General features: G+C 41.7%; 1 protein-coding gene across 4 annotated transcripts in view; it reads right to left on the reverse strand.

The window, feature by feature from the left end:
- Window positions 1–11525: 11525 nt before the first annotated feature.
- Window positions 11526–13185, reverse strand: part of SMPX (small muscle protein X-linked) — a 55368-nt gene continuing 53708 nt past the window's right edge. For all 4 annotated transcript variants that reach the window (XR_010022385.1, XM_063083855.1, XM_063083856.1 and 1 more), the window contains one exon: window positions 11526–11959. The gene's annotated coding sequence lies outside the window, so the exon portion shown is untranslated. The remainder of the gene's footprint in view (window positions 11960–13185) is intronic.

Below are 13185 nucleotides of genomic sequence, written 5' to 3' on the forward strand. Positions count from 1 at the left end.
ACAACTTGCTGACATAAATAAGTATATAGGAATGAAGGAATTTTGCTATACCAGTGTCACTCAATTTGTTGAAATTTTTCCAAGTACATACTAAATGCAACATATGATCTATTGACAAAAAATATTTTTATCATGTATCAGCTCATAGCTCATAGGTTTTCTAATTTTGTTGAAAGCAAAGAATTAGAACTATATGACTTGAGAAATAAATTGTCATCTACTCTTCACATCATTTACTTTCTCCATTTCTGAAAGTGCACCAAAAAGACATTACTTACCACACAACTGTTAATTTTACTTGTTCTTTCTCCAACAGGCATCTTGTTTAGCTTAATATACTTAGAAATTTGGCAAATACTTTTCATGAAGTATTCGTCACTACAGTATTATTCCTGAAGTACTTTTATTTCAGCACATGCTTTAATTACATTTTCATCAAAAACCTGGAATGGCACCTTTAGGTCATTCAAGCTATAGAAAATGTCTGCCATATAATCTACATGGGAAAGCCCGTTCTCATTGTCAAACCAACTAGTGGAAAACTATACATCAATCATTACTATGTCCATATATCTTTAGAGTCCTTGCAAATGGATTTTTTGCATCTCAAATTCATTTAAGGTGAGTCACAATTGAGTCCAGGTTTTAGCCAACTCACCAAGTAAGCTATTAGAACTACTTTCATCCTCGAGTTATCCTAGTAGATCTAGAATCTCTGGTAAGTAGACCCATATTGATTGATTCAGCCCAATATGAAGTTTTGTTTTTTCTTTCCAGTTTTGATCTAGCACCCTTAGAACTCATTTCCACATATAATTCCCAGAGTTTTGCTAATTATAAATTAACAACCTGCAATTATTTTGGTGTGTAAGCATTCTTCTTCTGGGGTGACTTGGTGATTGGCCCCCAGAACATGCTGATCTGACTGCAGGGGTGGGAGGAGTAGAGCGTGAGAATTAGCTTTCTGTTGAGTCACTTCTTTTTGGTAAGATCAGAGTCCAGTCAGGAGACACAAACCATACAGTAAATTGAACAAGGAAAGTTTAATATAAAAAATTATTAACCAGTGACAGGAGATAAGGTGCTAAATGGTAAGGAGAACTGAAAAGAACACAGAAATGGTGGATATTGGAAGCAGCCACTACCTGCAGGCTAAGGCAGAACACCCAAGGAAGGAACGAATCTGGAGGAAGCCCCACCCACCAAGACCTAGATTCAGACCTTGGCATAGGGAGTGCTATGGTTTGAATGTGTGTATCCCTTAAAACTCATATATTGGAACTTAAACCCCAAGGTGATGTTATTAAGAAGTGAGGCCTTTTGGGGAGTAATTAAGTCATGAGGGCTCTGACCTCATGAATGGGATTGATGCTCATAAAAGAGGCTTCTGAGAACTGCCTGGCCCTTACATCTCTTCTGCTACATGAGGACACAGCATTTGTCTCTTCTGCCTTTTCCACGATATAAAAATGACACGAGAAAACATCATCTATGAAACAGACCCTCACCAGATACGGAATTTGCCAGGACTCTGATCTTGGACTTACCAGCCTTCAGAACTGTGAGAAAAATTACCAGCCTTGTGGTATTTTGTTATAGCAGCAAGAACAGACTAAGAGAGTATGACTGTAGTCCACTGGATTGTGGAGAAGTTCACCGAGTTGCCACAGGTCAGATAGGGCAAGCAGGAAACCAACTGCTAAGAGTGTTAGTGAAACTCCCTGGGAAGCCACCTGTTGGGAGGCTGGCAGAACTTGCTGAGAAACCACCAGTGGGGGTGCACTGAAACTTTCTGTGTGATGAACCACACTGGGTGTCTTGCAGTTCACTGGGTGCGACATGCTGAAGAAGCAAGAAAAGGCACACGAGGATCAAGAAGAGCCCTTCCTTCTGCAGTGACCTTCCAGTACCCCTCTACTTACAATGCTAACATTGTACTAGTTGGCAAAGGAGAAATGTTGACAGGGTCCAGCCCTAGTATCACAAGGCATGGCAGAGAAGGGTGGATTTGGAACTGAGGAGCAATAATTGTATGCATGGGTAACTGGCTCAGGAATGACCTCATCAAACAAAGGACTTCCTATAACAATCCCTTGACTTATTTGTACTATCTTTTCACTCATATTCTCCAACAGGTCCTCATTTTCTTTTGTATCCAACTTAATTTCCTTGGTCAACCATTCCATTCTCCCAGCCTGGTTAAATCCAACACTGCCAATTCCTTTTCTGTTCTCTCACTGCATGCTGTGGCTGGATTGTTGGAGTCTGGGAACCAGAGGATGTGAGCTGTAAATGTAGGAGGTTTTAGTCAGAAAATGGATGTTTGAAACAGATTATGGAGGAATTGCAATTATTAGTAATGACTAAGGTCTATGTTGAACATGAGAATGAGTGGTTGAGGTAGAGTGAACCACAAGAGAGATTTCAAGGAACTGAGAAACTATGGTATAGGAAGGAATATACATATACAGAAATCCTCAAGCAATAAAGCAGTGCTGGAGAGAATAACAGATAGCCAAGATGAAAGCCTCAATAAATGAGTGAGAGTGGAAAACTCTAACAAGGAAGGCTAGTGGGCATGTAGTCTGATGACATAAGATTCAAATCTGGGGGGTGGGGCTTGAAGGAGGGAGGAATGGTCTGGAACAAGCAATGAAGAGCAAAGAAGACATCTACCCCTCTGCGTGCCCTGTAATACATGGGAGATGAAGGTAAAAATAAAAACAGCCACCATTTGAGAGGGTCGCAAGGGAAGTAATGTCCTCAGGAGAAAGCCGTCCATTAGAACAAGTCTTGTGCTCCATTAGGCGAGCCCTGTGCTCAGGGGTTCATCAGAGAAGAGACAGAGGACAGAAGGGGTTTTGCTGATTGCCAACCAAAAGCTGCTGAGGGCACCTCAAAGGAGTTGGGGAGGGCTGGGGGTGAGGATGAATAGGGGATATGCAGAGCCATGGGGGAATGACGCACAGAAGGGGAAGGCAATATGGTGGTCTGCAATTCTTATGATATACGAGGGAAGAGGAATTTAGGACCTAATTAGAGGAGGCCTGGTGCTCTTAAGTTAGATAGTGGTGGAGTGGTGTGAGTTTTGGAGGAGGGTGGGAGAGACTGGGGCCTACAGCTGTTTGCCTCCTCTCTCCTACCAGGTGAGAAATGATCCCACCTCATGAGAGTGGCTTTCACATTTGACGCTGCCAATGGATATGGGATAGTCCAGAGAGGAACAAGTCTTCAATGAGTACATTATTCCAGATGACCATAGATGATTATTTAATTTGCTGCTCTGTCAGTGGCTGGCAGAGTCCCACCCCTAACACCACCTTCAGCCTCACCCAGGTCCCATTTCCCTAAGGCTGTTTGTTGCCACTCATTCCCAGATATCAATTTCTTTATGAGTTACAGTTCAGGGTTACAAGTAGTAGAGACTGACCCATCATTGGAAGGATACTGAATAGTTGACATATTCAGTGGGAGTGTTGGAGAAGTGGGGTTGGAAAGACAGTAGGAGAGAAAGGGTTGAGTACAACAGAACGATCACCAAATCAAGCCACAGGAGAGTCTGGATAGGACACCAGTGTACCACTGCCTGGTACTGAACCTCGCTTCAGGTACTGCCCCTTTAGACTGTCAACCTAGAATGGATTCTAATGAATTCTAAATTGTCCACTGCTTCCTTGTCCATATTCAAATGCCTGAATGGACTGCCTTAGTGCATGTGCCCAGCTCTAGCTGCCCCTGGTGGCAAGTATCTGTCCTTTCTGTACAGGGAAGCAGGGATGCACACAGAATGTCTGGACCTTTGAACATAATAAATGAGTTTAATTGCTAGCCACAAAAGAAAATCTATTCCAGCAAATAACTCACAAGATCCTATACTCATTTCCAAGGAAAAATAGCCTTTGTATTAGTTGTAATAAGGTTCTCCAGTAAGTAACAAGAAGCCCAAAGTACAAGAAAGAAGTTTTGTTGTCCTCTCTCAGAAATGTAGGCAATCCAAGTCTAGCACTGTGGTTGTACAGACCTTGGCTCCTATTAACACACAGCTTCCACCTCATGGTGCAAGATGGCCACGCCTGCTCCAGCCATCACATCTGCATTGCAGCTAGAAGGAAAGTGAAAAAAAGGAGAAAGAAGTACCTGAACTCTCCCTTCAAGAATACTTACTAGGAGTTATAAATGCTATTTTTGCCTAATGAATTTGGCCAGAATTTAGTCACAGGGCCACTGAAAACTGCAAGAGATATGGCCAATACACCCAGTTAAAATTCAGCAAATTCAGGGTTCAATTAGTGAGGAAGAAGGGGAAAAAGCACTGGGGGACACCTAGATCTTTCTGCTACTTTTAAGATATTTTTCCATTTTACAGTGGTGAAACTGTCTTCTACCTTTTCTGTGTTCCCTCCAAATCACTGTGGCATGAAAGCCACTCAACTGAATAGACTTGCTTGCCACCCCCTGACCTCAGGGCTTTCCAGGACATCATGTAAAGATCTACTCAACCACATTTTAATTGCTGATAGTCTCATTTCCTAATTCCTTCTTGATGCTATAACCTCATTTGCTATTTTCACTGCAGAGCCTAGCAGGCTACCAAATCATTGATATCGATTACACGTCATGTTCAAGTCCTCTTTCTCTTTCTCTCTTTCATCAATTTATTCAAGGATACTTTCTTATTGAACTGATACTTAAACCCCAGGTCATATACAGTTTTGCAATGACTTACACAAATAAGAGCAAGGGAAAGTGTGGGGTGCTTTAGGGCCACGGGGTTTAAACCATGAGGCTATTTTATTGTAGCTTTCAAAATGAATGAAAACGTGATGTTTTTACAGGAAAGAGATATTGGGTCTGATCACCTGTTTTTCTAGGGACACATCTATTTTAAAAACAAAAACAAGTCTTCATAGTGATAGTAATCTTGTACATTAATTGTACATGGAGAGCTAACATTAACCATGTTATATAGAGATAGATTTATATATCTATAGATATGTGCCTTCCTGGCTTTATTGCATTATGATGAAAATGTGGTTTAGAAAATTTGAAGGAGGGGAGGGATGTTTGTGAGATTAGGTGAAATAGGATGTTCTGTAGAGTTTCTATTTTTTAAACTGTTTGCATCATCAGTACTGTTACCAAAATGGGTGCCCTTGTAGGAAAAAAAACAAGTATGCCACACCCCTATCCAGCATGTGTTATGCCCCTCACTAATTTTTAGCTGGAAAATACCAGGAATGATTCACTTTGATTCACTTCCTCAATTAAAGTAATGATGTATATTTAGCCAGTCTCACCTTCAGTAGAAAATGTGTTCTGTGATCTACTACAAGATGAATTTTATTTTTTGCCATGCATACACAGAAGCCATAATGGGCCTTGTACCTCACCCATGTCCTCCTGGCTACTGTGTTTCAGTGCACATGACCTAGATTCCAACCTGCCAACCACTGCATTCCCTTGTCAGGGACTTTCCCTGACCTGCAAAGTGTACTTTGCCTGCCGTGTGCCACAGGTGGCCCTTGATCAAAGGACGGGAGTTGGTGCATAAATACTCTAGCTCCCTCCATCCTCGGCTGGGCTCACTCTGAAGCGTGTGCTCCATCCAGACTCCCAGAGCTTCACCAGTGGGATTGAGCTCCAGTGACCCCCCTCTTCAGCTGCCTTCCTGGCCTCCTCTCACCTCCCCAGTTCCCTACTGGTGTTTCCTTCCTTGCCCAAACAAGCTAGTTCTCCCTGAATCTTCATCTTAGAGTCTGCTGCTGGGGAAAGCAAACTAAGACAGAAGCAAAAAAAAAAAAAAAAAAAAAAAAAATTAAAAGTGTATTCACGTGCTTACTACCCTGGACTTTTGCCTAAATCGTAACTTCTGATTTAGAGAGGGGAATTTGGATTACGGGATATATTAAAATTAAGTCAAAATGATTTGAATCATGACTTCAGTCCCTAGATATATAGATTACTATTTAAATCCGTGTTGGGCATTCTTTTCCTACAAGATCGCCCTCAAACGTACTCATCAAAACTCCCATAGACTACTTTGGAAGTGTCCAGGGGAAGAGACTCTACAGTGCAGTATTTTTTCCTCCAACGACACCTGGCCCTTTGCTGGATGGTGCTCATCGCCTATTCACTTTGCTGCAGTTTTAGTTTTAAAAACACATGCAGCCATTTTAAGTGATTGTTACTGTTTCTAATATGGCAGCCAGGATTGACATACGCATGAATCCGAGCCGCGAGACTGAGCTCTGCGTGGTGCTGGCCCCTAAGACGCTGAAAGCAGGCTGCGGCCGTGTTAATCTCCCTGGGGTAAAGCGAGCAAATAGGGGATTAAGGAAAGGCTGGGGCCTGAGTCACCCCAGGGCAGTTCCAGATCACATGTACATGGAGACTATGTGACATTTAGATGTCTTGGATCACCACAAGCCAGATCATCCCCTAGTCCTTGCTTGGCTTCACCACCCACACTTGGAAGCTCCCGCGCACCCTCCTTACCCTTCAGAAGAAAATAGATGATGAGTGTTCGATTGTGCATGAAGCAGATAGGCTTCCCCTGCTCAGGTAGACCGCAGAGAAGCCACCAAATCTTTCTTGGTGACCTGCCAAAGGGCTCGAGGAGCAAATCACCCTCCCTCCTCCTCCTCTCTGTCTTTCTCATTCTGTTTCTCTCCCTCCCCCACCCCCTTGCCCTCCTATATGCTTTCCTCTTTGTTCTTCTTATGCAGCAAGAAAGCTCTGAAGTTTATAAAACAGACGTTCTTTGTCATGTCCCTGTTTGGGTAAAGTCATGTGACACCGGGCCGCCCCTCAGTCATTCTCCGCAGCTTCCACCTCCCTACGACCTTGTGTGTGGGCAGATGTAGAGTTCCCAGCACATTGGTAATCAGATGCAGTGCATCAGGCCTCCCGAGGAAGAGCTTGTTATCCTACAAATCTGATTCCCAGAACCACAGCAAGTGATTTCAACTTATTTACTGGGATCAAAAGTTGGCAAATAACTACAATATCTGAGGACCAGAGACTATTATATAATCATCCTTTGGTTCAGACAATGAGGTCACATGTTTACCCATCTAATCGCTGATCAGGGACATGTTTGATTGCAGATAATGTGCTCACTGGCCCACAACTTAATTACCGAGTGCCTGAATCAACAAAGCTTTCAGATATAGGTCTTGCCTAATGGAGCATCTGTTAGAAATCATTGCCTCCATTCAGCCTCTAAAGGAAAGGTCTGGGGGATTCAACGGGCCGTTGCCAGCACTGTTCTCAATGACCTCTCATTGAAAAACATGCCAGTTCCCACGGTTCATTTTCTATCCAGGGCCAAATGAAACCAATGACTTCAGGGTGGCAGATATTGGTAAAGCCTCTGGTGGAATTTGCTCTCAGAGGAAATTAATACTACACGACAGAGAGGGGGTGATTTCCTTCCCAAGCTGATAAGGAAATATGTTAGGAAAAGTCTAGGGAAATAAGCAAGCAACAAGCAAAGTGGGGCCAAAATGTTGAGTCTATTGGTTGTGGTCCCTGTAGTAGACCAGGATCTAAGTACCGAGTTTGGAGTCCAGTGGGTCTCTCATTAAGGGCCATTTCTCCTGGTTAATTCCTCCTTCTGAATTGCCCATCGTGTGTTTTGCCTGGATTCCAAATAGAGCTCACACCCTCCCCTCCTGGGTCATGATTATCACAGCTACGATGCCTGGCAATGAATTCAAGATTTGGAAAAAAAAAATGTTTGAAGGGTTGGGTTTTGGGGGGCGTGTTTGTTCTTTTAAGATTTAAGAAGTCTTGGTCTATGTACTATTGTTATTATTTTATCACTAGAGACAGCTATGTTATTTCCTGTTTCCTCATCTGCAAATTTAAATAAATGCAACAAGACATTTTAAAGAAATTGTAATAAAGTTGGATTCACCCAGATGATTTTAGAACACTAAGCAAAGGCCTGATTTCTAATACTAAGCAGAAATTCCCATGCCCTGATGGGTGTCTGGCCTCCTAGTAGTTGATATGTCTCCTTTGGTTTCTACAGATGCTCATCCTCTCCTACCAAATGCAGGAGAACTCACCTCCAGCTGGGTGAGGAGGGTGAGGATTGCCTGAGCCCAAGAATTTTTCTGCATGTGGCCAGAGCCAGAAGACACAGTATAAAACAAAGCAAAACAAAACCATAAATCAAGAACAAAGCCTTCCCTGTTTTCTGTTTGTTTGTTTGTTTTTTGCCTAAATCTTTTCATTAGCCATAAAGTACTGTGGCTTGCACGGGTGGGTGGGTTGGATGTTGCTGTGTCCCAAAATGCTACTGAAAAGAAATTCCTCCAGGACCCTGTCTGGTCTAGCGCACTACAGATGCATGAGCAATATTAAGGAGTAGGAAGAGTTTCCAGAGAAGTCTAGACACCCATTTTGTATGCCTAGAGAACATCAGCCACCATACAGCAACATAAATCCTGCCTACACATCGCTCCTCCCAACTTGCAATCAGATTTGAAAATTAGATTTCAGAGTGCAGACCTGCTTTTTCTTTGCAGTTCATCTACAGGCATTTGAAGCCCAAGAGGCAAGCCTTCTTCCCGATGGAATCTGCATCTTAATATATCCTCACTGAACCAGGGAAGAGCTAGCCATAAAAAAAGCCTTGTTATCTGATAGTGCTGTCTCTCCTACTCAGTGGTGTCACTGAATTATTTTGCTCAGGAGAAGTCAAATGTTAAGGGATTGATTTTTCTCCTTTAATAAACAAGCATGGGGTGAAGGATATGAGACCGAGTGCATCCCAGAATCTGAAAATGATTGCTTAATTGAGGTTGTTTTTCTTTCTCTGAAGAACACCTTTAGGTGATGATGTTGTTAAGGCTGTAATCTTATTTTACAGCTGAGTCCCCTCTTTTATAATCAGCATATATATTTTTTTGACAGTGTCACTTGCCTTCAGTGTGGGATCTAAACAAGCCTGATCATTTGCTTAGAGAAAAAATAAACTCAGTGCATAAGCTGCAAGGGCTTTCTTAGCCTGGTGACGTGCTGGTGGGCTCTTTCTCCCCCAGTGAATGCTCTATGTGTGGCTTGTTGAATGAATAGTGTACATGACTGCATCTGAATGTTATGATAATACAGCCTCTCCTCCGGAGAAGCACAGAAATGTCATTAATGGTATGTGAAGCAAAGAACTGGCGATGGGCCACAATAATGCACACATCAAGCAGCAGGTTAGAATCCCAAGGGAGCATCAATTATCAAGTTAAACACAGTTTCTATTTCGAGGTAGATTGCAAAGCAATGGGATAATGCCACAGGCCATCAAAGGGAACTAGTTTTAATTGATCAGCCTGTAGTCCTTGAATCCAAATGAGCCCTGTTCTCCTTCCTGAGGGGAAAACCCTCATTCTAGGTCAGCCCAAGAATATAGGAGAGGGGATTTCAGAGGATGGCACATTCAAATTAGTAGTGTTCCTTACATGGACCTAATCACAATGGAAGCCTTTTTGTAAATCCTCTTAACGACTCTAGTTAAAAATGAAGGATTCATTTGGGTAATCATCATTCCCCATACCCTGAGCCTAACTTTTAAAATACTACTGTGTCATTCAGCTACTCAGCAAGTAACCTTGGAAACAAAGCTAATTACCTTCCAATCTGTGTTCGTGAAATATAAAGATCCTACAAAATGAGGGGGTTGAGATGATTGTGAGAGCCTTATGCGTACCTGATGGCTTATGCTCCAAAAGGAGAGGCTTTCCAAGTGTCCCACACAGTCCTGAACCCAGCAGGGCCTTCTCCTTTCATTCACACCTCGAGCACAATATAGAAAAATCCCATACATGGGGGAGGAAAGAAAGAGGCGTCTAAGGGGTTGTTTTAAGCAAGGTGATTTTCAGAATGGATTTGCTCCGTGTTCCCCCAGACTATAGCATAGAGCCTGACATACCGGGCATCCAGGAGATGTGGGTGTAGTGAATGTTGTATTGCATTCAAAGGTAGTCACCTTGCAGGACTTTACAGCACGCACACCAAAAACGATGTGGTGCCTTATGCTTTACTTAAACCGGTGTTGTTTCTAGTTTTTTGCTCTCTCTTAATGAACTTTCAACCTTGTTTCTCTCCCATGGAAAAGTTGCATAATGATTGGTTGTTTACAAACCTGTAACATAAAGAAGGCTGCTTTAACTTGACTTATGGGTTTTTAAAGAGCCATTTAGTGTGAAATGTGTGAATGTTTAAAACTATAACTTCATCGAAAGCAAAGACTCTGTCTTTTCTTATATTACACTATATGTACTGTCCAATGAATGATAGAATATAGAACTTCCTAAATCCTACAAATAGTGAATTTGAGGCTTAACAAAATACTTAAAACTCTCAAAAAATCCATTGAATTTGTCTAATGATTTTGGTCTGCATTCTGCTGCAGATTTGCCTTGGGGGACTGCCTTAAAACATGAAAACAGTTTTGTAACATGAAACAGGAACTTAACTTTGAAAGTGATCATAGATGACTTACATTTAAGTGAAATGAATGTTGAGGTAAATTTTGTAACCCTATCCAACTAATCCAATTAGGAAGGAGCGAGAGGGTCTGAGGGAACCCAAGGCCATATTCTACAGAAGCTGTTCACCTGCTCTTCTGGCAGATGACTCGGTTGGCACATTTTGTTCTGACTGATCTTCCTCACCCCACATGTTGATCACAGGATAAACCACAGCCCGTAAAATGCCTGGGACCTACGACCAGATGGGCACCCTTGCGGAAAAACCTAACTCATCAGGCTCACCAACTCTGCAGCCAGTCCCTCATGTAGGCAATGATAGTCCTGCTTTTGGAAACCAGTCTCTACCAAAGAGAAAAGTGATAGAGCATCTGATTATCTACAATGGCTGGGTCTGAAGCAAAAATTAAACTCATTTAGCTCAAGAGATGGCATTGAGGTCTCTGCATATCAGGTAGCTGACACGCTTGCTTTTCAAACACGTGGTTATGATAACCTGGTCCCTCAAATCTTCATACTGCAATGTTGCTCAGACATTTCAGAAGAGCCTAAGGCTCTAGAGGAGTACAGGTGATTCTTTTTGGTTTCTGATATTACTGGACACTGATTAAGTTGACATTGAGATTCTCCATCTTAGCAGCACCAGACACGTTCCCTCTTTCTTTGGACAGCTAACGTATGCTCTGCCCCTCACTTTTGTTCTGATCCCTCAGCTTTGCTTTATTGTGTTCATAATGAACCCTAATTCCATCTGGGTGAGGGGAATTTCTAAGCCTCTATGGAAGTAAAATGCACTCACCATAAAGGTCATTCTCAGAGGAGGAATATCAAAAATATCCAATTTGTCAGGCAACATTTAACTTCATATGCAATGATCAGTCAGCTATAGTTTTACCATGGTATCCAATAATTCAGAATGAGAAGCCCCCACTTAGGCCATATGAGATTTGGCTGACTCTTATATCCCATTTCTCTCCATGTTAAAGAATATGTAGCTATCTGAAGATATGAAAATTAATTTAGTCCATATTCACATTTTACATTTACTCAAATATTTATTTGAACTCATAAAAAGTTTATTGACATAATTTAAAAGGTGAAGAACTAAAATCCATTCCAAATATAGACCAAAATACTGTGGGAAGTAGCTTAGAGAACTTTCCATCAAAATCATTGTTATGCACATTGCTATATCTGTCTCCATAAAATCATTTCCCTCCTCAAAACCATACCCTCCAGGTAGTGAATTCATAGGCTGATTTGCTCTGCAAGGTGCCAAAAATGAAGATAAATTAAAGTGAGAAATGCAACCAACTACAAGAAAGAGATATAAATGTACAAAGAGGCCATTTCTGCTAGAGTCTCAGGCATTCAGGAGGTTCATGATCTTCATACAAATATATAAAATTTTTTAGTGAGCTATATTCATTTGAATCCATTTTCTTCCATTATAATTCTTCACGTCAAACCTGCAAAAGAAAAACCAAAGGAACCATTAGTTTTCCCCCCAGCTTTATTAAGGCATAATTAACAAATAAAAGTTATATATATTTACAGCGTACAATGCAGTGTTTTGATATATGCATACATTGTGAAGTGATTAAATCAAGGTAATTAGCATATCCATCACCTCCCATACTTATTTTTGTGGTGAGAATATTTAAGATATAATCTCTTAGCAATTTCCAAGGATACATTATTATTAACTATAGTCACCAAGCTGTACAATAGATCTCCAGAACATATTCCTCCTGTGTGACTGAAACTTTGTGTCCTCTGACCGACATCTCCCCATCCCCCAACCCACAGCCTCTGGTAACCACATTCTATTCTCTGCTTCTATGAGTTCGATTTTTTTAGATTCCACATATAAGTGAGATCATGCAGTTTATGCTGGGCTTATTTCATGTAGCATAATGTCCTCCAGATTCATCATTAGTTTAGTTTTCATGAAATATTTCTTGGGACAGCTTATAAATCAATATGATAATTATAAGTCAAAATCAAGACCCCATTTTCACTTGGAAATGTCATCTCTTGATTCCATGAATGTAAGGTGAACTATGAGTAGAAGATGTGACCATCATCTCTGGCTCTAGTGATTTAGGTAATTCAAAACTTTATTAGTATGGCTTCCAGTTGAAGGATTAGAGTATAATACTAATGTTATGATTATGATTTATAAGGCCTTTGGTGCCTGAGGTGAATGCAGGGATTCTTGAACATTATTACACATTTGTTTTCCATTAGTCTTTGGTGTCATTCCTTGTGTGTTTTGCATTTATGGCTCTGATTCTTTGCCCCTCCCTATATCCATCCCCATCACCATGTAATTTTGTAGGCTCCTCCCATTGTAGGTGGGGTATAATTCCTCATGCCTGAGTGTGGCCACATGTCTTGCTCTGGCCAACAGAATAAAGCAGAAGTGATGGTGTGCCAGTTCTGAGCCTACGCCTCAAGAGGTATCACAAGTTTTGTTTCCTCTCTTGCACCTCTACCCTTGCCGGAACAGGCCCAGGCTAGCCTTCTGATCCCAGGAGAAGGATGAGAAACATGTGGAGCAGAGCCACCCCAACTAAAATGACCCAGCTGGGCCCCGTCCTGAGCAGAGCCCTTAGATGACCTGCAGACACATAAGTGAGTCCAGACAAGATCAGCTGAGCCAAAAACTCATGAGCTAGAATATGAAATGACT

The sequence above is a fragment of the Cynocephalus volans genome, chromosome X (genome assembly GCF_027409185.1).
Source record: "Cynocephalus volans isolate mCynVol1 chromosome X, mCynVol1.pri, whole genome shotgun sequence".
Taxonomy (NCBI): domain Eukaryota; kingdom Metazoa; phylum Chordata; class Mammalia; order Dermoptera; family Cynocephalidae; genus Cynocephalus; species Cynocephalus volans.